Raw genomic sequence first — 25,875 nt, 5'->3', positions numbered from 1 at the left:
AAACAAACTGTGGTGTATCTATACAATGAAATTTTATTCAATGATAAAAGAATGATCTACCAAGCCACAAAAAGATGTAGATTAATCCTTAAAACATAGTGCTAGGTAAAAGGCTACATATTGTATGATTCCGATGAGACAACATTCTGGAAAAGGTAAAACCATAGTGACAGTAAAGCTATCAGTGGTTGCCAGCAGGCAACGGCTCAGGATCCAATAGGTGAGACACGGGATTTTTTAGGCTGGTGAAACTATTTTGTATGGTGCTGTAACTGTGGATATGTGATACTGTGCATTTGTTAAAACCTATAGAACTTTATAGCACAGAGAGTGAACCTTAATATGTGAAAAAAATTCATTTATGAGGTCAGGGGATCCCAGGATTGAATGCAGATTGTGACAAAACAATCTAACTGTATTAAAAATGTCTAAAACAGCTTCACTGAAGGGAGTGATGGAAAAGGGTGCTGACCTAAGTAACTTTGGAAATGAGTGTGTAAGACTAAAGGCAAAAAAAAAACCCCAATTGTGCATAAGCACTGTACTAGGGTGAAAAAAGTTGTTTTTCATGGGGATGTGGGAGAACAATTCTGATACTGTTATGTATGTGAACTGGAGTTGAACAATTAAATAAATGAGTTGTAGATGGCAGGAGCCAGGTTTCTCATTGTTGGAGTGGGAGTTTACAAATAAGCCGGGAGAGGAGGCTAGAATAATTCATGTCCTTATGGATGAAAGTTGGAGACATCAGTACGATCTCATCATGTTTAGCTTAGTGTAGATAAAGAGGATACACCTAGTAATATTTATAGCTATGTCTGTATTCATGTGGGTTGATTTTTGCACATGTATCTCTTTACTCTGACAGCTGAGAGTACCTAAAAACAATGACACTCTGGTAGGAACTAGCATACCTAGTGCCAGATCTTGGTTTCTAATACCACTCTCTAGTAAAAGGAACCAGGGTTCCTTAGAGAGGTGGATAATTCCAGAACTGGGCAGGATGTGTGCAAGCTGAGCCTATAAGCATCTTACAGTACTAGAAAATAAGGAAGTGCTCAAAACAAAACAAAAGAAAGCAAAACAAAATGACAGTAACAAAAACAACTCGCAAAAAAAAAAAAAAAAAAAAATCCCCAACAACAACAAAAGCCCACAATGAGGAGTTATATCAAAGAGACACAGGAGCCAACCAGAAGACTCCCAATTGCCAAACTGGAAGTATTTGAGTAACAAAATAAAATGAAAACGTATAGGGTTATAATTAATAATATCGATATATATGAGTTCATACTGATATTAAGAGAACAGTATAGAAAAGAGGGTAAAAGTGACTTAACAGTGAAGAGATCTGGAGAATATTAGCCAATATGATCAAGATCAACACCAAAGTGATAAGTCATTTGATAGTATGCATGTATTTTGTATATGATGTGATAAAAATGGTACTTTACTTCTATAATCTTCTTCCTCAAAACCTACAACTCTAGTCTGATAATGAGAAAAACATTAGACAAATACCAATCAAAGGACAGTTTACAAAATGCTTGACTAATACTCCTCAAAACTATCAGTCATCAAAAACAAGGATTTCTGAGAAAGTATCATGGCCAAGAGGAACTAAGGAGACATGAAATTAAATGTAATGTGGTATTTTAGGGGCACCTGGGTGGTTTAGTGGGTTAAGCCTCTGCCTTTGGCTCAGGTCATGATCTCAGGGTCCTGGGATCGAGCCCCGCATCGGGCTCCCTGCTCAGTCAGCATGGAGCCTGCTTCCTCTTCTCTCTCTGCCTACTTGTAATCTCTCTCTCTGTCAAAAAAAAAAAAAAAAAAAAAAAAAAAAGTAATGTGGTATTTTAGATGGGATCCTGAAACAGAAGAGGCATTAGGTAGAAACAAAGGAAGTCTGAATGAAGTATGGACTTTAATTAATAATAATTTATCATTAATGAGTCATTGACGATAAAAAATGTACCATTCTAATGTAAGATGTTAATAGAGGAAGCTGAATGTGAAGGTGTATGGGAACTCTGTACTAACTTCATAATTTTTCTATAAAATTGTTTTGAAAATTAAAGTTTATTATAAAAATAATTGGTTTGGTTAAAAGAATTTTATTATTTTATTTTTTCAGTGTTCCAAAATTCATTGTTTATATGCCACACTCAGTGCTCCATACAATATGTGCCCTTCTTAATATCCATCAAAAAAAAAAAAAAAGAATTTTAAAAGGTAAAATCATGATTTTTATGCAGATATAAAAATTAGAGTGTTGAAAATTTTGTTTAACTGATTATGAAGGAACCAGGGAGATGCTCTAACCATTTAAAAAAGAATCTAAGTATGAAACACATTTATAGATCAAGAATATTGAAACAATTGTGCAAGTAGAGGCAAAACTAGCTTTTTTTCAGCGTGAAGGAGATAAGTCAATTTTTAAAAAAATATTTATTTATTTAATTTGAGAGAGAGAGAGAAAGTGAGTGGTGAGGAGGGGCGAAGGGAGAGGAACAGAGAGAATCCCAGGCAGACTCCCCACTGAGTGCAGAGCCCTCATGTGGGGCTCAGTCCCACCACCGATGGGATCATGACCCGAAACAAAATCATGAGTCCAGTGCTCAACTTGTTGAGCCACCCGGGCACTCCAACATAAGTCAATTTAACCTCTACTGGACAGCATAGAATTTACAAGTCTATAGACAAGAATTTGTTTTGGATTGCAGTTATCTACAATTTACATAATTGTAGATAACACCCATAAATTCAGCATCAGACAACCTAGTGAGGTATTTCCTAGACAATGCATACTTTTCTACTGAAACATCGTTTTTTCCCCCTCATGGTGCTTTCATCCTATATACCATTTACCATAATGGTATTTCAACATAACTCAAAAATATTGAGGCTATTCTTGGAGGTTCAACCTTCTTGCCAATTCTTAATGTTTTTCCTTTTGTCTTTGAAACGTTTATTCATTGACTTCCTTTATGGTTTTCATTAGTTCTATTCCAAAATATTTTGGCGCTCTGCCTTTTTGGCACATGGTCAGATTAAATTTCCCATCCCTTTTGAAGTTTGGCGTAGCCACATGACTTATGATGACCAATGAAACGAGAGTGGAAATGACTTATGTTCCTTCCTGAAAGAAATTTTAAGAACTCGTATAAGGTCTGTACATTTTCTTTTCCTGCTTTTCATGAGTGAGGAAATATGTATCTATTTTCTGTATACTTTTTTTAAGAGAGAGAGAGTGCATGCAAGGGGTGGGAGGGGCAGAGGGACAAGGAGAGGGAATCTTAAGCAGGTTCCACACCCAGTGCAGAGCCTGATGCAGGGCTCTATCTCCTGATCCATGAGATTATGACCTGAGCCAAAAATCAAGAGCCACTCAGGTGCTCTTCTTTATATCTTCCTGTATGCCTAATTTTCTAAGTGACTGTGAAGAGCAGAGCCTCCTTGATGACCTGTATTAGACTTGTAGCATGAATGAAAAATATACTGTCATTATGTTAAGTCACTAGAAGAAACATTACAAGTCTTTAAGTTACATTGCTTAGGTTTGAATCTTGGCCACACCATTTACTAGTTTAGTGGTCTGAGGGAAGCTCCTTAACCTCTCTGTGTTTTAATTTCCTCATGTGTAAAATGAGGATAATAATGTCTATGATGTAAGATCATTGTGATGATTAATTGAGATAATATATGCTATCCTTTGACACAAAGTCAAAGGATAAATAGCCGAGTTCTTATTTATTCTTCGGTATTTTGGTTCTGTAACTCAAAAATTGTCATTGGCCTCCCAAATTATACATTTGAATTTATATATTAGGACAATATTGTTGAGAATAGTACAGCTATTCCTATAGGGCAATCTTGTAGAGGCAACTTTTACACTGACTGTCTCAGAATGCTCCCTGGGAGGCTTGCTTGTATCATCTTTCCTGATAGTGCTTTTTATGTTGAGAGGTTTGTGAAACATGAGGAAATTGGATACCACGCTCTAGTATGAGATGCTCCATCAGTGACAGCAGAGGACAGAGAACCTGAGGAAGACTGAAATTAATTTCTTGGCATTAATTTTTCTTTTTCTAGCTCCTGAAATAGTATCCTTATCTTTTGAAAAATTATTATTAACCAAATGACTGCTTCACTTTCTTTTAACATTTCTGCTAAGTGAAGTAACTGAAATTAATGAAATGATTATAAAACAATAAGTATACAATAAAATATGATAAAGTATCTAAGGTTGCCCACATAGCTCATGCATATTCAAATTACTGTAGTTATTATGGACATACTTGGTATAAAAGGATACACCTGTTATCGTCTTGTGCCCTCTAGAAAAATATATATCTCTAAGAGTGGAATGAGTTGGGATATTTTCTATAAATTTCTTGCAGCCATTTTCCAAAAATGGAAGAATACCTAGCATTATTTGCAAACCAATTTAACGTTCATTGCAAACCAAAGCATGCAAGCCCTTTGTGTTTTGATTTATGAGTAGTTTAATTTCCCAGCTTAATGAAAAAGGATATAGAAGTGAAATTAAAGGTGTATTTGTGCCTTTGGTATCTAGTGATTTTATTTCTTTTGAAAATTTGGTTTATATTGAATAATAGCAAGTGTCTTAGTCCATTTGGGTGGCTATAAGAGAGAGCCATAAACTAGGCAGCTTACAAACAACTTTTATTTTAATTTGCTTCGCACAGTTCTGGCAGCTAGGAAGCCCAAGATCAAGTTGTGGGCAGATGTGATGCCTTTGAAAGGCACCTTTCTGGCTCATAGAAATTTGTCTTCTTGCTATAACCTCACAGGGCAAAGGGGTGAGGGAGCTCTTTAGGGCCTATCTTTATAAGGGCAATAATCCCATTCGTGAGGACTTTGCCCTCAGGACTTAATTGCGTCCCAAACGTACCACCCAGAAATGCCATCACATTGGGTGTTATGTTTCAACATATGAATTTTAGGGGCATGCTCAGATTATGTTAGGAATCTATCTTTTGTTGAGTGTTACAATGGCATGGAACCTATGAAATATAAAAATAAGAGGCACCTTTAGTAATTGGGGTCCTTGTCAAAGTCCGGGGGTGGGGGAAGCTTTTAGATGTGGTAAGAATGCCTTGATTATCAATATTGACATGCAGAAAACATACTCATATTTAATTCTTACAGATGTGGGGCACCTGGGTGGCTGCCTTCGGCTCAGCCCCTGATCCCAGAGTCCCGAGATCGAGGCCCACATTGGGCTTCCTGCTCAGTAGGAAGCCTGCTTCTCCCTCACCCACTCCCCCTGCTTGTGTTCCCTCTCTCTCTGTCTCTCTTTCTGTCAAATAAATCAATAGATAAAATCTTAAAAAAAAAAAAAAAACAACTTGCAGATGTAAGCTTCTAGCAAACGCGATTTAATTAAACAGGTAGAAGTTGAAAATAAAAATATAAGTAGAATTTTAATTTGTTAAACAAGCAAATATTCCTTTAGTTTATGCTTGGAGACTTACCAACCAAGATGTCTCCATTTTTTTGTCACTTAATTTTTATGCATTCTCCACTTTTGTTCCCACTTGTGTACTTTTTTTTTTTTTTTTAAAGATTTTATTTATTTATCTGACAGAGAGAGATCACAAGTAGGCAGAGAGAGGGGGAAGCGACTCCCCACTGAGCAGAGAGCCCTATGTGGGGTTTGATCCCAGGACCCTGAGATTATGACTTGAGCTGAAGGCAGAGGCTTTAACCCACTGAGCCACCCAGGCACCCCCTGCCCAAACTTGTGTACTTTTGATCATACTGTCTGTCCATATGAAATGAACTTCTTGGAGCTTAAGGTCTAATAGAAGTTGTGTATCTTTTCTAAAATATCAATTGACATCTCTGGCCCACACTGATCTTAGAATTTCTACAGATGTTGAAGTTGTTATTTTATAATTTAAGTTATACAATCTTGCATTATAATCTCTATAGTTTATGTTTCTGTGTTTTTTTTTTTTTTCCCTTAAGGAAACCACCCTCTATACAGAATTCTGGGCACTGATAGAGACACCAAGTGCAGGATGATAGCTAAATTCTTAATTGCTAGAGATTAAAAGCAGTTATATCACAAAGATCTTTTCAGGTGGATCTTCATTGGTATTGACAGTGAAGGGAGCACTTTATAGATCTGAGTTAATTTTGGTCATGGTAAATTTTAGTAACGCAGCAATAAGAGTAGCAGCTGAAATGTATGTAGTGCCATGCATTATGTGAAGTATGTGACACACGTCACTATTTAGTTCTCACAACAACCCCGTGAGCATTATCAACACTTTAGACAAGGAAACTGAAGCACAGAAAGCTTATGCTCTTTACTACAGGTCCCACAGTGCTGAGACTGATTCCAGAGCCAAGCTGTCAAGTACTATGCTGATCCATCTGTCACCATGGGGCAGGCGGCAGCTCAGTTAAATATGCTTCTCATTTTGTGGGTCATGATTAGAAAAATATTCATATTCTGAGGATGTAAGTGGTTGACTGAAAATTCTGAGTACTTAGAGATTAAACGTTTAGGGTTTCCTTAATAATTGGGGATGATCTAGAATTGAACATGGAATAAAGTGAAGGGAATATAAATTTCTAGCTCTGGTTTTCCAACCAATTTATTGAATTAATTACAGCAGTAGACCATCCTGAGATGTAATGTGAAACAGCTATTTTTAAGATGGAGAAGTGCTTATAAGTAAAAAGATTAAGAATCTGTCTTGATTTTTCCTGATAGACTTTTGTGGATAGTGATGTAATTCTTAATAGTCTTAATAATTCATAAAAATGAATTTATGAATGTACTGGTTAGGAAATTATGAACAGCACATGCAGTTTCTCAAACTGAAAACATTTAAGCATTTAAGAAAAAAATCTGCAAATGTTTGAGTGATAAATTAAAAAATATAAAATGAATTTTTCAGAGTTGTGAAGGATTTGTTTATATGCTGTAAAAGTATGTTGGGAGAAGTTTTAAAACACAATTGGATAAAAAAAAATCCGTTAGCTTGAATTTTGGGTGGGGTGGCTAAGTTCTAGCCAGTGGATTGCTTAATCAGTCATCAGTGTTCAGCTTCTGGGAAGAAACTTCTTCCCAAGTGAATATGATAGACTCTTGGCTTTCCCAGATTTAAATTTTCGGTTTCCAGTATTTGGGAATGGACCTTAAGTTCTGCAGTGCGTTGATCTATAATTATGTCAAATTGTAATTATGACACTGAGAATGCAAGGCTGGTGTGTTGGAGCCACTCACAGCCAAGGAGAGTCTGTACCCACATCTTTCAAGTGCGTATTTTTTTAAAAAGATTTTATTTATTTGAGAGAGAGAGGGAGGGAGAGACAAGAGGAGGTTGGGGTGCGGGAAAGGGGAAGCAGATTCCCTGCTGAGCAGGGAGCCTGACTCAGGGCTTGATCCCAGGACTCTGAGACCATGACCTGAGCTGAAGGCAGACCCTTAGTTTACTGAGCCCCCCAGACACTCTTCAAGTGTGTATTTTACTGAGGAAATCGTAGGCTCTTTTGATAACTACAAAAGCCCAAGAACGTCTGTCATTAATGGTAATGTTTACAAGTTCTACTTAAGTTACGTTTTTTCCCATTCACTCACTCCGTCATTCATTCGCTGACTCATCCACTCTCTGAGACCTCCTCTGTACCTGCAAAACCTCCTGCCGAAACCTTTCCCACACCTTTGCCAATGTTTCCTCTCATTTTGGTTTCTCTTCTAACCAAGGACCTGACTTTTCCGCTCAGTCTCAAATGCTCTTAACTATAATATTTCAAGTTGTTTCTTTCATAGCACATCCATTTTCCTTTCTTCTGTATTGCAAACATGTTCTGAATCAAAGTCAGTCTTTTTTTGAAGGTCATCTTTTATTGTATTCAAACTGTGTTGTCTGCCTGTTACGGCTTTGGTTTGCTTTTGCTTTCTCTCTCATCTTCATGAATCCCGTTTTCTGTCATCTTTATGGATCCTTATTTGCTGCTTTAGAACATGTGTGAACTTCCTGTTTGTGGCATGTTCCAAATAACTTGTCAAACTTCCATGGGCATTTTGTGATTTTTTTTTAAACTTCTAAAATCTTGCATGGAGTAAACAGTATCAGGAGCCCCCCAAAACAGAGCCCCCAAACAACCCCTGTGGCAGAGGTTAGAGTTGCCCTCGGATCCTGCAATGAGAACTCAGGAATAAGTGGTGTCATCTGAATAAAGAGATTCAGACAATGTCAAGCACAGGCTGAACCCACTTCTGGATCTTGCACTGCCATTTTACCTTTCCTAAACAAAATGGCAGATTTCTGTTTTCTGATTCTTGTTTCTTCTTTTAGGACATTCCCATGTTAACACTCTTCATCTCTTTGTGTAATGTTTCCCAAATGTCAGCCACACACAGTCACGTATTTCGTTACAAGTTTTCAAACTCAAATTATAATTAACTTGATATTTTAAAAATTTGTCTAATCTAAATATATTCATATGAAGTTTCTCTTTCTAATCATTACCATAAATTTAAAAAAAAACCTATCAATTGCCATAAATGTAAATGAGATAAAAAAAAACAGTCTTTTTATATATCCTACTATTGACCTGTGCAGGTGCTAAACCTGAGCTTATTCTCTTTTATTGAAAGGGGAGAGCAGGAAGTATTCTGGCTATCAGTTGCTGCCAAACAAACCACCCCAAATTTAGTGGCTCAAAGTAACATTTTATTATTACCTCTCATGGTTTTGTGGGTTGACTTGGGTCATCTGATTGTTATCACTTAGTGGTCTCTCATGCGGTTTCAGTCAATAGCTGGGGAAAGATTCATCTGAAGGTTTGATTGGGCTGGATGTCACGATGGCTCTCGCATTCAGCTGGGCAGGAGATGTTGTTTGTTTCCCGAGACTTCTCCTGGGACTGTTTACTGCAGCTCTTACCCATTGCTTCTTTATGTGGTGTGTCCTTCTCACACATGGTGGCTGGGTTCCAAGAGTAAGTGTCTAAAGAGGTCTAGGTGGATACTCTGGAGCTTCTTTTGACCTAGCCTCTGAAGTTGCCTAACTCCTTTGTCACTTTCTCTTGGTTTAGAAGTCACTAAGTCCAGTCCAGATTCAAGGCAAAAAATGGCAAATCACTTTTAATTTATCACAACTACTGTTAGAGTGGTGTTAAAAACTGGCATCAAGCTTAGATGCTCTCCATGATGTAATCAGGATTGAAAATGAATCAAAAGGCTTTCTCCCTGTATAATTCAATGTTATTTAATTCTGACTCCATTATCACTTAAACTCATCTTGGTGCTGGCAGTGGCAGGGAGCCCCTCCCCAGTGTATTCATAGTCTTCTGTGTGTCTCTTGCCTTTGAGATTTCAAGTATTAATTTGCTGGTATGTCCTGGTGTTCTCATTCTGAGGGTAGCCTTCTGCCTTTTGCTAATGCTAGGAATACAAAGAAGAGAGGTAGAACACCAAAAGGAGCATTGTAATGAACAAAATTAGATTTTTCGAAGCAAACATGCAGATATTATGTAAATCAACTTGGAGATCATCTTTATAAAAATTCTGAGGAAACAGCTACACTGGTTTCTAGACATATAAACTTCTCTGGCTCATCTGGAAGGATTCTTTGAGAGGAGGATTCTCAGTAGACATCTTTCTTCTTGGGTCAGACTTGTGATTCAAATATGTATAGGGGGAATATTAATATTTTTCTCAGGGGACATATTGGTGGCATGATTCTGTTTCTAAGACAAAATAATTTGAGTACCACCACCTGTGTGTATTATGGAAAATTTTGAGGTTGTGCAGTTTGTTGGGAATAATAACGCAAACCATTACTTATAATCAGCCTTATTGAAGTGAAGGCAAGCACTTGTGAACATTAATAAACAAATAATGTGTAATTTATTTTAGGAAAACACATAAAAGGACCTATTTTTTTTTTTTTTTTGAGAAATGCACAAACTATTAAGCTTCAATTTGGAACCAAAGGTCATTCATACCAATTGGTGGTATGAGATTTTTTTGAATTGGTGTATTGCTCTATATCTGCATCTAGTTATTATGTGCATATATTTCAGCTAAAGATGTACAGATTTAGAACCTTCCTTTCATATAAGTGTCAGTTTTTCCTTTAGCATTGCTCAATAAACATTCTGAGTGATATATTAGTTCATTTTGAACAAGTAATTTTTTTTCTAATTTACCTTATTATTCAGTACAAATGGCTTAACTGTCAAGGTTAAATCTTCCTGGCTCTGTACTCAATGACATTAAGCAAGTAAATGTTGTTTATTTGGTAGTAAGCCTTAACTGTAAAGAGGTATTAGGAGCTTCCAGGCAGTTTCTGGTATACAAATTCTCTTGACTTTTAAAGAAGCAAGATAGATAATAGCTGATGCTTGAGATATGTTCTAGATAAATATTTGAGATGTTCTGAGTGGAATCCTGGTATGGATTCCATTGTCACTGGTATGGTTTTTAGTTCTGAAGATTTCTGAAATGGATTATTTTTTGAAAGTTGTTAAGCATTGATAGGGAACTCTCTTTTTCTCTCCTAAATTACACTAGATCCTACAGTTTGAAAAGTATTTATGGACACAACATGATGAAGCATTAATGATGGAAAAGTATCTTTGAATTTTCTTTTTATTTGCATGTGTGCTAATTCGCTGATGAGTCACTGTCTCTACTTTTGCTTATTTCAAGATTAAATTCATTCATGAACATGATATTTATAAAGGGTTGTTAATAGCTTAGATGTTACAACAGTAAATGAAACAAAGGATCCATAATTATGTACACATCTAGGCACAATAACATAAAAATAAATAGACCTAGAAAAATACCTGGAGAAAATATACCAACATGTTCATAGTCATTGTCTTAGTATATTTAGATGATATCTTTTCTCTTAGATGATGTTTTTTCTTTATACTTTTCTTTAATTTTAACCTTTCTGGAATGAGAACACTGTAGCATGGGCATGTGTCAAATAACTAAATGAGATATTGTAATTGATAATGTTTATTCTTCATCTTAATTGTTGGTTTTAAAATTAGGTTCATGAATAAACAAAGAAAAGTTTCTAGGTCAGTCATTTTCTGGCTTCGTTTGTGCCATAGTGACGTTTATTATACACATTTTCCTCCTTTCAGTTTTATACATTTATGTTCGTGGTCTTATCAACACTCCATGGGGACACAGCTCCATCTTCCAGGTGATGAAGCAGTATGTTTCTCTACTGGTGAACAGAGATGCTTCCCCTCTTTTACTCTTGGTTCTGTGGCCAGGAAAGCCCCCATTTTTCACTTGGAAATGGTGCACCTCGGATATTAGCAGACTCACTGTGACTCACTGGGATCCTCAGCAAAAATGCCTTCTCTTAATCTTGTCAGCTTTCAGGAGCTTCAGAAGTTTAGGTAGAAGGGATGTGAGTGGTTGAATGATATTTTATAGGAATAATCAAAGGGTGAGCACTTTATACGTTTTGATTCTGAAGTAGAGGATGGAAAAGCTATGCATTTGGACTCTGGGCAGCTGGAAATTCTCGTGAAAAACCATGGAAAAGGCAAAAACAGTGCCTAGGTAGCTAGCAAAATAAATGATACAGAATACTTTTTCTGTGTGTTTTTCCATCTTTGTTTCTCCTTCTTTGACTTGCATCATCTTTCATGCTTTCTCTAATCCATCATGTGAAGCTACGGAGTAATGGAATAAAAGGAAAACAATATGTCTAATGCCTGTCCGTTTACTGAATCACACCTACTGCCTGTCCGTTTACTGAATCACATCTACTGCCTGTCCGTTTACTGAATCACACCTACTGCCTGTCCGTTTACTGAATCACAGCTACTGCCTGTCCGTTTACTGAATCACACCTACTGCCTGTCCGTTTACTGAATCACACTTACTGCCTAAAGGTGTTCCATTGCTATTTTTGTCCTGTAATAAACATGTCTCATTGAGTAAGAGAGAAGAGGAAGTCATCCCCATGGGGTGAATCTGCATGGAAGAGTGTGTAGTAATTTGTGCAAATGACTACTGGTCATAGAACTTCTGGAATAGAGAAAAATTCGTTACTATTGCTTTAGGTAAAAGCAGTAAAAGTAATTGAAAGTAGTTTGAAATGGAATATGTGCCATTTGGGTGCTTTTAACCAGATTATGCTTTTATAAAGAGAAGATAGTGGCCTTTTAGCATATGACTTACCACATATCTTAACCTCCCATTTTAAAGAGATGCTTTGGGAAATATCAGTCAAGGAGAATCTTCAGTTACTACATTGCTTCAAGAAACCATACAATTTTGGTTGTTAGAAACACGACTCCAAAAGATGTGTTTTTCACAAACTAGAATACATGCAAACTCTGTGACTGAACTAAAACCTCACATGCTTTGCAGTTGAGCTGTTGGGTGCGGTATCTTGAGAAAAAGATGTTTGGATTCTTTTATATTAAATGACTTTGTGTGAAAAATTAAGGGGTTAAAAATAAAATGAAATAACTCAGTTTTTATTTTTCTCACTAATAGTTTATTGTGTGAAGAGACTTTCTTTTCCTCCTATGCTTTATCCTTTGATACTTTTCATCTCCTTGCAAGCTTAAGAGAAATGATGTACAATTCATAGGTCCGCAGTTTATCAATTTGTATCAAACAGCTACTTTTATCAGTGGCCAGGCCGGCTGAGCTACAAAGTACAGACATTGAAATTTCTGAATTCTGTAATCCAATAGGTCATTTCCCTCTGTAATTTTTAGAGAACCATTTTTGCACCACCCAGACACATTTTGAGGGGCGTTTGCAGTTTTACTAATCGCATTTGTAACTTACAGAAATTCTTACCTAAGGAGAAGGATGGGTAAAGTTCTTCAAAGTTTTTTAAAGTTTTTTATTCTATCTGGAAAGGCTTTATTTGACTTATTGTATCTTCTATTCTCCTTTTCTGTAGAGATAGTCTGTTGAATAATGTAGAAAGCCACTCTTTGTGATATTCACGCTTTAATTATCAAAGTTCGGAGAGAGCAGATGCTGTGGACATCAGGGTAATGATGGGCACGGAAGGTAAGTGAAGGGTTAGGGCTAAGTCATATTCTGTGCTTGCTCTCTTAACTTTTGCATGGATAGATTCTGACTGTGTTGAAAATAAGGGCCACCTTGACAGGTAAATGAAAGTAGGTGGTGTCTCAGAAGAGAAGGTACAGACTAGGCAGTGTCTATTGCCAGCTGCCACACCCAGCCTCTCTTTGTCCCTATAGAAGTGTTTAGATCAGGTCTGTGGAAGTCATACTCATTCTGTTCTTCCCTATTGCCCAACTCACTGCAGAGCAGTAGTCTGGAGGAGTTGCTATAATTTATACTACTCAGAGCACATTTTATTTTTTAAAAGAGGATTAAAGTCATTAACCTGGACTAGAATTACAGGGGGCTCAGCTGTTGCTTATAAGGCTCAGCAACTTAGAAGTCTGGTCCTTAATGATGTCACTAATCTCTCCACCCAAGTTCCACCCATTTTCTTCTCTTTCATGGCAGAAGCTACCAGTACCTTTACACGAATGGGCCTGGTGGATTTTGTCTTCCTGTTTAGAGATGGCCTTATTAAGCACGATTTTGGGGGTATTAGAATGGACTTCTTGCCCTTTTCCAACTAACCTATCTACTAACCAACTAACAACCAACTTTTCACCAACTGAGACCATGGGACAGAGCCCTTTATTCCCCAGGTTTAAAGCCGCGGTGATGTATAAATGACTATGTAAAATTCTTTCTTGAATGTTTCTATTACTACAAGGTCAGTTGAACAAGGCTGGGAAATGAAGAGGTTTAACCAACTGAGCCTCCCAGGTGCCCGGGAAATGAAGTTAAAGATGTTCGGAGAAGTTATTGAAACTACAGGGCTCTAGTCACTTTACATGTATATCCCCAATTTTGTTGAGGGCTAGATTGTTAAATATATTTCATGGAGCAAAATTGGGCTATTTTAGAATAAATCCTATCGAGTAGTGAATGAATAAGACATGTGTGACTTAAGGATCCAAAATATTTCCAAGTTTGTTTTAGGCTTCTGGAAGTCTCCCCGTACTTTCCCTGTTTGACCATTGCTACTCATGTTGACTGCAGGGCCACTCAACAGTGACACATTACACAGAGTCACCATCTGGTGAGATGTGGGTAGTTTCAGTGCTCTGGACCTGTGAAAGGGGGCTGTGCTGAGAACCAGGGTATTTAGCTTGTGATGGTTTAGGAATTGTTATCCTGAGATATCTCTCTGCCACACCAGACAGAGTTATTCTCCCTTTCTAGATACTTTTGGCTTTCTTGATAACTCATTATAGTGTGTGTGTGTGTGTGTGTGTGTGTGTGTGTGTGTGTGTGCAGAAAGGTGTTTTTAATATAGTTTAATTTGAGAGCTATTCCGTAGTCACCTATTACGATTAAGAGACTGTTTCGGGCACTGCAGGGATTTGGAGGGAGGCATAAAGATGGTGGCCTTGAGTTAGTATTGAAGTGGGGTGGGGAGATGGGGCTCACAATGGTGAAGAAATAGAAGACAGCATTTTAAGCATTTTGCTATATTAAAAGAAAGGAAGATCTCATCCACTAGGGAAGGTATCCTGATTTACTCACGTCTGCTGGTTTTTGTATTGTTTTCTCCTTCTCCTCCTTTGGTGAGGCTTAGGATCAATCTATAAAAAGTGAAAAATTAATAAAGGAAGTATTTTAAAGTACCTGCTCTTAGGAACAAAGCACATATGAGTGGAGCAGTTACGAGCTCTTTAAAGGGCTTGCCCTTGACTTAAAAGAGAACTTTCAAAATGGGCACCATTTCTTAGCGGATTCTTAATTATTCAGGAGCTCGTTATCCAGTTGGAGAATTATCTAAGTTGCCCTCTTTTTCTCCTCCTTTTATTTTGGCCTCTCATCTGATCTTTGTGTCCTTTTTATATATTAATTCCTCCATAGCTGGGAGGAAGGAGAATAAAAAGATTAATTGCAAACCTTTAGGTAGATTGGTTAGGAAAGGGCTCTGATGTTTGGGCAAAATGAGAGTGATTGACAAATTGCCTATTTGTTCTGGTCCGTTATCATCATGGGTAACGACTGATGGAAACCAATGGAACTGGGCCTGCTGGATGACTTAACATCAAGACGCAGGAGGAAGGCTCTTAATGTTCATACTTTTTCTTTGTTTTATACATTGTGCCAATAGCCTGCATCATATAATGATTTTGTAAAGTCTTTATGCTTTTTTTTTTTTAGTCCACTATTTAAATTTTGGAGTCTAAAGTAAATAATCTGGGTTAAAATGGTTATAGCTGCAAGGATACATGCTGTGAGATGCTTCCAGAAATCCGTAAGTTAAATATGAGTATTTTGGCTCTAATGCACCTTAGCCAATTAGAGTTTATGGCAGCTGTCATTTAATATTAGTGGCCTATCGGGGATGCCTGGGTGGCTCAGTTGGTTAGGCAGCGGCCTTCGGCTCAGGTCATGATCCCAGAGTCCTGGGATCAAGTCCCGCATCGGGCTCCTTGCTCAGCCGGGAGCCTGCTTCCTTCTCTCTCTCTCTGCCTGCTGCTCCCCTTGCCTGTGCTCTCTCTCTCTCTCTCTGTGTCAAATAAATAAAAAGAAACAAAAAAAACACATTAGTGGCCTATAGTGAAAAGATGAATACCTTAAAATGAATATGTTTATGGTTCCTTCTCTTAAGATAACTCGTTTGGCTGGCCAGCAGGTGGTTTTTGTTAGGATCCGTTCTAGGATATAAATGGACAGGAAATGGTCTTCCAAGGTATTTCTTTCTTCAGCTCTTTTAAAAAAGTAATGTTAGCAAGGGATAATAAGATAAAATGCCTATTGGATCCCTGAACCCACTTTCTTCTTCTTCTTCTTCTTTCTTTTGTTTTAAGATTTTATTTATTTGAGAGAAAGAAAGAGAGAGCATGAGTGCACAAGTAGGCAGAGCAGGAGGCAGAGGGAGAGGAGAGTCAGGCTCCCCACTGAGCAGGGAGCCTGACATGGGACTCCATCCAGGGACCCTGGGATCATGACCAGAGCTGAAGGCAGACGCTTCACCCACTGAGCCACCCAGGCGTTCCTCCCTGACCCCACTTTCAATTAGTTCATGGAAGTGTGTAAATGTGCAGCTGGGGAGTGTTCCTTAGAGCCGAGAAGATTACTGTGCATGTTTTTGGCTTTGTGAAGGCAGCACATCCACAACACCTTTCCCAGAACCATGGCAATCAAGTCAGAAGCTTCTCTCTCTCTTTCTTACATTCAAAAACACTATCAAAATGATTAATATAATTTGAATGAGTGAGTACTTTCAGATAAGAGAGACATACGTTAAAATTCTAACCTCTGGATAAAATTTTATAAAGCCCTTTTCTCTCTTATCTTACCTCCTTTACTAGCTCCTTATATAGATTGCAGTCACCAACACCCTAAGATGTTCTCTGCCATTTTGGCATCTAAATATCTCAGAGATTGTTTGGATAAAGACATCTTAGAAATAAACTTTAGACATGGAATTTTGAAAACACATATGAAATATACACAATTACAATGAAAGATTAAACAGAAATATCTGAATGTTTCACATAAGTATTAAAGAATGTATTAAAGTCAATTAACCTCAAAGGGAAAGGCCATAAAATAAAACCAATAGACAGACCAAAAGAATTATGATTTTTCCTTGTGGAGGAATGATTGACTTGGCACCCCATATAGTTCCCTAAGAATTTAGGATGGTATTTGGATGGTTGTGCTGGTTTTGTACTTTATACTGGGGATGTGTTGGGTAATGATTCCAAGGGTGATGACTGAGTAGAGAAGTTACTTTCAAATTACCTCTGGAACAAACTTGTTTGAATTCAAACTCATCCCTTCATTTCTGATGTGACAGCACCATGTTTATGTCTCACATGTATTGAAAATTTTCCATATTTAAATTTTTTTTTTAAGATTTTATTTATTTATTTGACAGACAGAGATCACAAGTAGGCAGAGAGGCAGGCAGAGAGAGAGAGAGAGAGAGAGAGAGAGAGGAGGAAGCAGGCTCTCCACGGAGCAGACAGCCCGATGCGGGGCTTGATCCCAGACCCTGGGATCATGACCTGAGCTGAAGGCAGAGGCTTTAACCCACTGAGCCACCCAGGGGCCCCTCCATATTTAAATTTCTTGATCTTCCTCTAGAAATATGCTTCTCTTCTGGTCTTCATAAGTAAATAATACCTCTATCTTCTTAGAAACTTGGGAGCCACCTTTGACGACTCCCTCCACGTTTAGTGTATCATCAATTCACCTTGACTGCACTTTCAAAGTGTGTCCTTTTTAAAAAGGTTTTTATTTAAATTTCAGTTAGTTAGCATGCAGTGTAATATTAGTTTCAGGTATTATAGTGATTCAACATTTCTGTACAACATCTGGTGCTCATCACAAGTGCATTTCTTAATCCCCATCACCTATTCAACCCATCACCCCAAAGTGTACCTCTTTACTTCCCCAACTTCTCAACCCCACTGCCTGAGCCTGGACTTCTGCAGTAAACTCCTAAGTGATTTTATAACTTCCACGTTTTACTTTTTTTTAATTTAGTGAAGTTTTGTCTTTTAAGATGTACAGCTGGTGGGATCTGTTTGTGCATCTTCACCGGCAGCTGGGGCATCTCTACTCTTGGTGCTTCTGGTGTAAATTACTTGAGCTCTGTGCTTTGAAATCAGTTTAATAAGTCCTTTACTAAGGAACTCCTGAAGGTCTGCCCTGGCCAGAGGACCTTGAATCCTTAGTCTCTCAGAAACAAAGCTAGGGTTATAAGCTTGTAGTTGGGAATTTCCTTGTAGAGTTTTGTTGCTTTGTTAAACAAGACCAGGCTATTGAGCTTGTCCCCAACTTTGCCTTTGGACCACTTTCTTCTTTTGACTTTGCCCCAAGATTTGTTCACTGGGTCTTTGTCTTTTTAGCTTTGACTTTCTGTCATATTTCCTCTTCTTGTTGCCTTTGGGTGACATTGTGAAGCTCAGAGAGCAGTGGCCACCCCTGCAACCCTGCTAAGATGTCAGACAAAAAGAAAGCTAACTTCCATGTTTTTCTTTCTTCAAACTCTTCTCCACACAATGATTAGAACTGGGATAAGCCATACCACTGCAATGTGGTATCCCCAAAATAGAATGTTTCAACCAAGGTAGACATTTAATTCTCTCTCAAGTAGTATTTAATCTAAGTGAGAGTTTTCAGCTAATGGTCTGTTTTACTATTGTCAAAACATGGTTTCTATTTTGGGCCATAGACTCCACTTGTTACTATCTTCTAGCAGCAGGTAAGAGGGAGAGGTTCAGGGGAACATATATCTTGTTCTTTTTGGAGACTGCCTAGAAGCTTGGAGCATTTATATAACTTCCTGATGGTCACACAACTATCTGATGACAGAGCTCATGGATCTGAGGTTTGTGTGACTCCAAAGCCACGATATCACTCTTATGGGGAAAGAAAACCTATAGCTGTTGCACTCCAAATTAACATTGAGCCTATTAAAATTCATATTTTGAAATAATTATGTAAAGTTTTAATGATTTATAGTATGACACTATTAAGAGTGAATGAAGATAAATAGACGTAAGAATATTTGAAAAGTGTATCTGTGGATGATAGGAAACAAATATATCACCACTATAAGGGAAAAATACTCACCTTCTACTGATGGTATTGGAAACAGAGGTGTGAAAGAGAGTCTCTCTTGTGGGAGTTCTTAAATGTGTGGAGCAAAGTCCTCAATAAAATAAAAAACTTAATTTTCAATTCCATTTCTTGGTTATATTCTTTAAATAGTTCTAGTAGAGAGGTGTTACAAAGGGTAAGTGGCTCCTCTCTCAAGTTAACATCGAGTAGAGAATAGGGGAAGTCAGACCTCAGGATACCAAAAGCTATGGCCTTAACCCTGGGTGCCAATCTCTGGCTACATCCATGCCTGGTATCAGTACTCTGGGGATTGGTTCACTAAAACTGCTGTAACAAAGCATCACTGTTTAGGTGGCTCATAGTTATTTTTTTATTTTCAACTATTTCATTTTCTCATGATTCTGGAGGCCAGAAGTCAGAGTTCAAGGTGTCTGAGGGTTGGTTTTTGTAGATGGTAGATGGTAGTCCTTTCGTGCTCCTTCCCGTGGTCTTCCTTCTGTACCTGTCTGTACTTAATCTCCTCTTCTTCACTTTCTTCCCTATTTTTATAAGGATGAGAGCCCACCCCCGTGACCTCATTTTACCTCTTTAAAGAACCCATCTCCATGTACAGTCACATCTGAGGTACTAGGTATAGAACTGCAACACATGAATTTTGGAGAAACACAATTCTGCTCATAACAAGGGCAAAGAATCATTGCTTTTAAGCCCTGCCCCACAGGTGGTCTTGTGTAGGATTCTCAAACCTTTAGAATCACCTGAGTAGCTTTAAAAAAGTGAAAAATGGGGTACCTGGGGGCTCAGTCATTAAGCATCTGCCTTTGGCTCAGGTCAAGGACCCACGGTCCTGGGATCAAGCCCCATGTCAGGCTCCTTGCTCAGTGGAAAGCCTGCTTCTCCCCTTCTCCCCCTGCTTGTGTTCCCTCTCTTGCTGTGTCTATCTCTGTCAAATAAATAAATAAAATCTTTTAAAAAAAAAAAAGGAGAAGTAAAAAACACCAATACTTAGGCATCACCCGCAGAGGTTTGATTTGATCTGTGTGGGATGGGGTATTAGTTTCTAAAAGCTTCCTGGTAACTTAAATGCATGGCTGGACTTTGAACACCACCGTCCTAATGGTTCTATTTCTTTTTTTTTTTTTTGTAAAAGCTATATGGAGTTAATTTTATTTTTAATTTTTTTTTTTTTTTTATAAACATATATTTTTATCCCCAGGGGTACAGGTCTGTGAATCACCAGGTTTACACACTTCACAGCACTCACCAAATCACATACCCTCCCCAATGTCCATAATCCCACCCCCTTCTCCCAAACCCCCTCCCCCCGGCAACCCTCAGTTTGTTTCGTGAGATTAAGAGTCACTTATGGTTTGTCTCCCTCCCAATCCCATCTTGTTTCATTTATTCTTCTTCTACCCACTTAAGCCTCCATGGTTCTATTTCTTAACTGTGTAAAGGAAAGCACATTTCTTATCTTTCTCTAGATTTTCTTTTTGAAAATTCATTAAGAAACACAGCTCCTTTTTAATGAAAGATGTGTATTCAACAAAGTAATATTCAGGTCTAAAAAAAGAGCTAAATACTTCTAAGGTGGTATAGTTTCAAATGTCAAGCGTGGGTTTTGCAATATGCATTAGGCTTACGGTGTTTTTCTGCTTAATGAAAATAAATCAAAGAAACTTGGGTATATTCCTCAGAAAGCCAATGAAGTTAGGTAATTGACACTCTATTGATTAAGTTGACTAAAATGTCATACCTTTTAGTGAGGAATTTTTAAAAATGTAACTTTGTTTTACTTTATTCTTTTTTAGTTCACAGAATTTCCCTTTCAGCAAATGGAAAGTTCATTTCAATTTTTTTTTATTATTGCACTATAGTTGACATACAATGTTATATTAGTTTCAGGTGCACAACATAGTGATTTGACGATTCTCTACATTGCTCAATGCTCACCACGTAAGTATAGTCACTGTCTGTCACCATACAACATTATGAAAATATTATTGACTAGATTCCCAATTCTGTATTTTTTTATCTCTGTGACTTATTTATTTTATAACTGGAAGTTTGTACCTCTTAGTCACTTTTTCCTATTTCTAGTGAGGAAATTTCTCGATTAAAGTAATGTTTTTTGGCTTTCAGAAGGAGGCTAGATTTTCCTTTCCAGATGATATCAAAATCTGATAGAAATTAATTGATTTAATCAGGCCTATTTCTGTGTTTTGAAGTGAAGCCACTTATCTGGCATTTTTCATTACAGCTTGACAACAGTTGGCTGCTTCCCAGAATGCAGTACTGTGACAGAGATTATTTTATGAAGTCATGGATCAGCTGCTTTTGTAACTTGCTTTAATTGATTATGTGTACATTACTTCACTCTCTGGGCTTAAAAGAAGACTGCACTTGAGTGAGGAAACAGTTGATAATTGATAAAAGACCATTTCTATTATGCTATGTTACACTGTCTTTCCCATTGTGCCTTAATAATATATTTGGGTTTCAGTTTTTTTGAAAGTTGTTTTTAAATACTGTAATTTCTATTTTGACTGAATTGTGTAGCTTTAGAAGCAATATTTAGGATCACAAAAACCATTTGAACTATAGAAAATACTGTTCAGTAGTGTAGTTGATTTTTATTTGTCCTTTCTCTTTGATGATTTCTGACAGAGATCTGAGGAAGTGAGCTTTTTTTTTTTTTTTCTTAAGGATTTTGTTTATTTATTTGAGGGAGAGAGAAAGCATGAGCAGGGGGAGGCAGAGAGAGAAGCAGACTCCCCACAGAGTAGGGAGCCCAACGTAGGACTCGTTCTCAGGACCCTGAGCTGAAGCCAGATGCTTAACCATCTGAGCTAACCAGGCATTCCAGAAAGTGAGCTTATAAGTAAAACTAAACAACAAGAAAAAAACCCAACTATTATTACAAGTGTGCAGTACATAGTCACTTCCTAAAATTGTGGGGTACCCATGTCTTGCTGGAACTATAAGAATTCCAAGGGCTGCCATTAAACTAGACCTAAGTATATCAATAAGCATAGATACCTCAGTTAGGAACACTTAAGAGTGCAGAAATTCACTAGCACAGACCCCAAACGGGGGAACCAAATAATATGTTTTTCTTTTATTCAAACCGAGGCCTGACCTGGGGCACAAGCGTCCACGTAGAGTGAGGTAGTGCTTTTCTCAGTGAAAGGTACTGCTTTTGGTTAAGAATTGATTGAATAAAAAAGAATGAGAAATGAGGTTTTGCATTTCAGTTTTTATCATTTTCCCCATGGAACCAGGAGTGGAGGTTTGGTCAGCAACTCAAGGCTGCTGCAATTCTCAGTTATTGTGTGGATTGTTAGCCCTCACAGTTCTGTTTTCCCTCTCTCTGCCTTTTGCTGATGGAGGAAATAGCAAAACCTCAGAGATACGGCTCCTGGCAAACATTGCAGTTTGGCTTCCCTCATGCCTTTAATATTGTTTTATCTGTATCTTGGGGATCACCATCCATTGGCTTTAGACTGAATACTCATAAAGATGTCTTGGGAAGCCTTTAAAATTGATCCCTCAGTTTTATCCTGGACTTAGTGAATCAGACTTTCTGAGGAAGAGAATATGGAATCTTTGTTTGACCCTCTCCTGGGTGATTCGTGGTGTGGCCAGTTTTTCGCTGGTCTAGGAATGGTCTCTGGGGACTTGTGCTCTGTTCTTGCAGAGTGACTGTTCTCAATTCCTTCCAATCCTCTACGTTTCCAGCCCTAACTTCGGCCTCAGAAGATGACTGGATTCTTCCTTTCATTCAAAAGTAAGTCCATTCTGAAACTATCCCTCATGTTCCCTTTGTTTACCTCAGAAACATGTCTCTAGTTATCGTCTTGCTTTGAATTTCACAGAAAAGGGCTCCCTGATAAAAAAATAAACTCTACTTTCTTTTCAGTTTATCCATTATCATCTTTTTTTTTTTTTTTAGGATTTTATTATTATTATTATTATTTTTTGAAAGAGAGGGAAGATGAGGAGGGGGAGGGGCAAAGGAAGAGGGACGAGTAGAATCCCCGTTGAGCGGGGAGCCAAAAGCCAGTCTCAATCCTAGGAGCTTGAGATCATGACCTGAGCTGAAATCAAACCTTTAACTGACTGAGCCACCCAGGCACCCCTATCACCCCTATCCATTTTCATCTTTAATTTCCCTTCACACCACCATCTAATGTTTTTTTCCTTCCTTCCTTCCTTCCTTCCTTCCTTCCTTCCTTCCTTCCTTCTTTCCTTCCTTCCTTTCTTCCTTCATTCTTTCATTCCTTCCTTCCTTCCTTCCTCTCTCTCTCTCTTTCTTCCTTCCTTCCCTGCCTCCCTTCCTTCCTTAATTGTACCACTTCTCTTTGCCTTAGCACAGTACAGGTTTCCCCTCTCTGGAAAATTCTCCTCCCCCCATAATCCCTGATACTATTCAGTTTCTCAGTCTTTTCCCCACCAAAATTTCAGAAAGAACGGTATATTTCTTCCTTGCCACTAAGCTTCGGGGCTCCTGTTTTTAATCACTCTAACCCCCCACCAGTAATTTCCTCTAATTATGAAATCAATTTTCTTTTCTAGAAGTTAGAGTGACATTTCAAAGCAGGAAATAGAATGTATGAAGAAAACTGTAAAAAGAACATTTTTTTCTATCTTCTTTAGAAAATAAAATTGGAAATTCAAAAAGGATACATAAATTTTATCTATTATGAACATTTGATGAGTAAGAATCGTTGTCCCAATAAAGATTCTGGCTTCCCCCAAAAGATAAGGTTGGAAGATAAATCTGTCCTAATTTATCCTTGACATAGTCATCACAAGTAATCTCGTCTAATGATCCATAACTAAGGCTTTGACTACAGTATCTGATGATGGATACTCAGATAGTTTACTGCAAGGTGTTTTAAACAGATCTCTCCTCATTTGGATTTGTCTGGTTACAATGCAGGAATCCCATTATTACTAGAATATCAGAATAATTGCCACATTCTCTGGAGTTGCCCATAATTTATAAACTATTTTATTTTTCGTTATTCCTTTATTTCTTAATTATTTAAATTAAAAAATATGGTGACAGTTTGAAAATTATTAAGTCAAATATTTTTAATAGAGCATATGACAAAAACAATATTCTTTTTTCTCTTCTCTTACTGCCTTGTTTCACTTAACTGGAAGAACCACTTCAATGTGTTTAGATATTTGTTCTGGCATTTACTTCCTTATTTGAAAATAATATACCTCTTGATTAATCATTTTTACTTTCTATTAAGCTATATGGTTACCTTTACTTTCTTATACCTCTTCTTTAAATTCAAAATCCCACACAAATTGCTGTTATTTCCAAGCATGCCCTGATTTGAAATGTGTATACTACAAAACCACGCTAAATAATTTGGTTTATGTAATAAAGTAAAAAATTTCACTTCCTCCTTATAATTTATTATGTCTAAATTTTTAGTAACATCTTTTCCCATTATCTTCTTATGACTATGTCAGTGCTTTCCGCAGTTGAGTGATCTCCTGTGTGACTGCATTTCTTTTATTTTTTTGTTCTTATTTTTAGCTGGAGTTAATAATTGCCTCATTTCCCCCCCCTTTAATGTTCTTGGAATGCTGTGTCTTCTATCCTCTAACAGTTCTGCAAAATATCTCCAGTACTGTCTTCTGTATGCTCAAGTCTCTGCCTCCTACCCCAGTGTGCACTGTGTTCAAAGGGCCCGAGGCACAGCTGTCACTCTGGGAGGGCCCACTGCTGCTTCTTGTTTTCTAAATTCATGCCCTCTTCCTTTTTAGTTTATTTTTTTGGGTTTTGGTAAGGCATAACTTGCAATGGCTTCTTGAAAAAGTGTGCTTGGGAAGTGAATTTTTTTAAGACTTTGCTTGTGGACTTCACCACAGGATGATTAGAGGAGTTAGCTAGATCTTTTGTTGAGGGGTCTACCCACCCACAAAATACCTTTAATACATAAATCTTTTCTCTTAGGCAGTTTAGTTTCACCAGAGAAGGTTCCTCAATCCCTTGACAAGGGGAATGCAACCTGAAGGCGTTCTCTGTGATTGTTGCACAGATTTTCTTACACTCATTTTCAGCATTGTCCCCTTCACTTGCCCTCTTCCGTGACTGCTGTGCCTGAGTCTGAAACCCCTGTCACTTGCTTTCTCTGGAAAATAAAGCTCAGATTTCTAGTGGGTACTGAAGGTTAGAACTTGGGAGCTGTGGTGTGCTGGGAGATGTTTAACAACTAGCTCTCTAAAAAAACCAAAAACAAAACAAAACTCGGATTTGTAGCATTTGCCACCTTCTCCAAATATTCATCCTATAGTTGCTTTCCAGCTCAATACGAGGTCACTGCAGAGTTCCCTCTTGCAAGCTGGTACAAACCAGTGGCAGCCTGCCAGCGATTGAAAGTCTAAAAATCCCTTCACTTTAGCGAGGGCCCTAACTTTCATCTTCCAGAGTACCTAGCATCTCCGTTTCGTGAGCATTTCCAGGGGCAAATTGGCTTGCTTCTTGTAGCCATTGGCTTCACTTTTCTCCTCTCTGCTAAAATGTTCCCTCCATCTGCTTTCCATCTTCAAATGTTGGATTATAGTCACTTCTTCATTTCACTGAAGTTGGAGTTTGTGTTTTTGTTTCCTGTCATCTTTGTGGTTTCAGAATTTTGAGAGCAGAAGGGAGCAAAAAATGCCTTTATGTTGCCATCATGAAACCAAAAGTTCTACTCATTTTTCTAAATAAAAGCTAGAATGACAAAATGACACCTGTTGTTGTTAAGAATATTTTGAATAATCTTGTCCAAATCTTTGAAAACCTAATTTACAGCATAAAATTTGGAGAAGGAATTTTTGACTTTGCTACATAGATCAAATTATTCAGTGCAGCTCTGTAGTACTTACAGTTCAGATCAGGGCATGCTTGGAAATTGCAGCAATTTGTGGTGGGATTTTGAACTTAAAAGATGTGAAAGAATGTGGATTAGGGGAGATATAGATCAAGTGTGGAGTTATCTTGTGTTGGACCCTCATAGGTTCTTTATCAGATATTGTAGCCAAAGGTAATACTGAGTTCTGAGGAAGGTAATTTTGGGGGGGAAATTGGATGAGGGTGGGGATGGGGGCATATCAATTCAATTTTTAGATTAGAAATACAGAATTAGAAACATAGAATGTCCTTTAAAAATAAAGATTTTATTTATTTATTTAGCAGAGAGAGA

General features: G+C 37.7%; 1 protein-coding gene and 1 pseudogene across 2 annotated transcripts in view; one reads left to right on the top strand and one right to left on the bottom strand.

The window, feature by feature from the left end:
* The window catches only part of PLCL1 (phospholipase C like 1 (inactive)), a 369,301-nt gene that overhangs the window by 111,059 nt on the left and 232,367 nt on the right, over positions 1–25,875 (top strand). The window lies entirely within an intron of this gene.
* LOC131827725 (small ribosomal subunit protein eS25-like) lies at positions 17,602–18,000 on the bottom strand (annotated as a pseudogene).

This window comes from Mustela lutreola, chromosome 3, assembly GCF_030435805.1.
Source record: "Mustela lutreola isolate mMusLut2 chromosome 3, mMusLut2.pri, whole genome shotgun sequence".
Lineage (NCBI taxonomy): Eukaryota > Metazoa > Chordata > Mammalia > Carnivora > Mustelidae > Mustela > Mustela lutreola.
The sequence above is the reverse complement of the archived record's forward strand: the minus strand, read 5'-3'. Positions and strand labels throughout refer to the sequence as shown.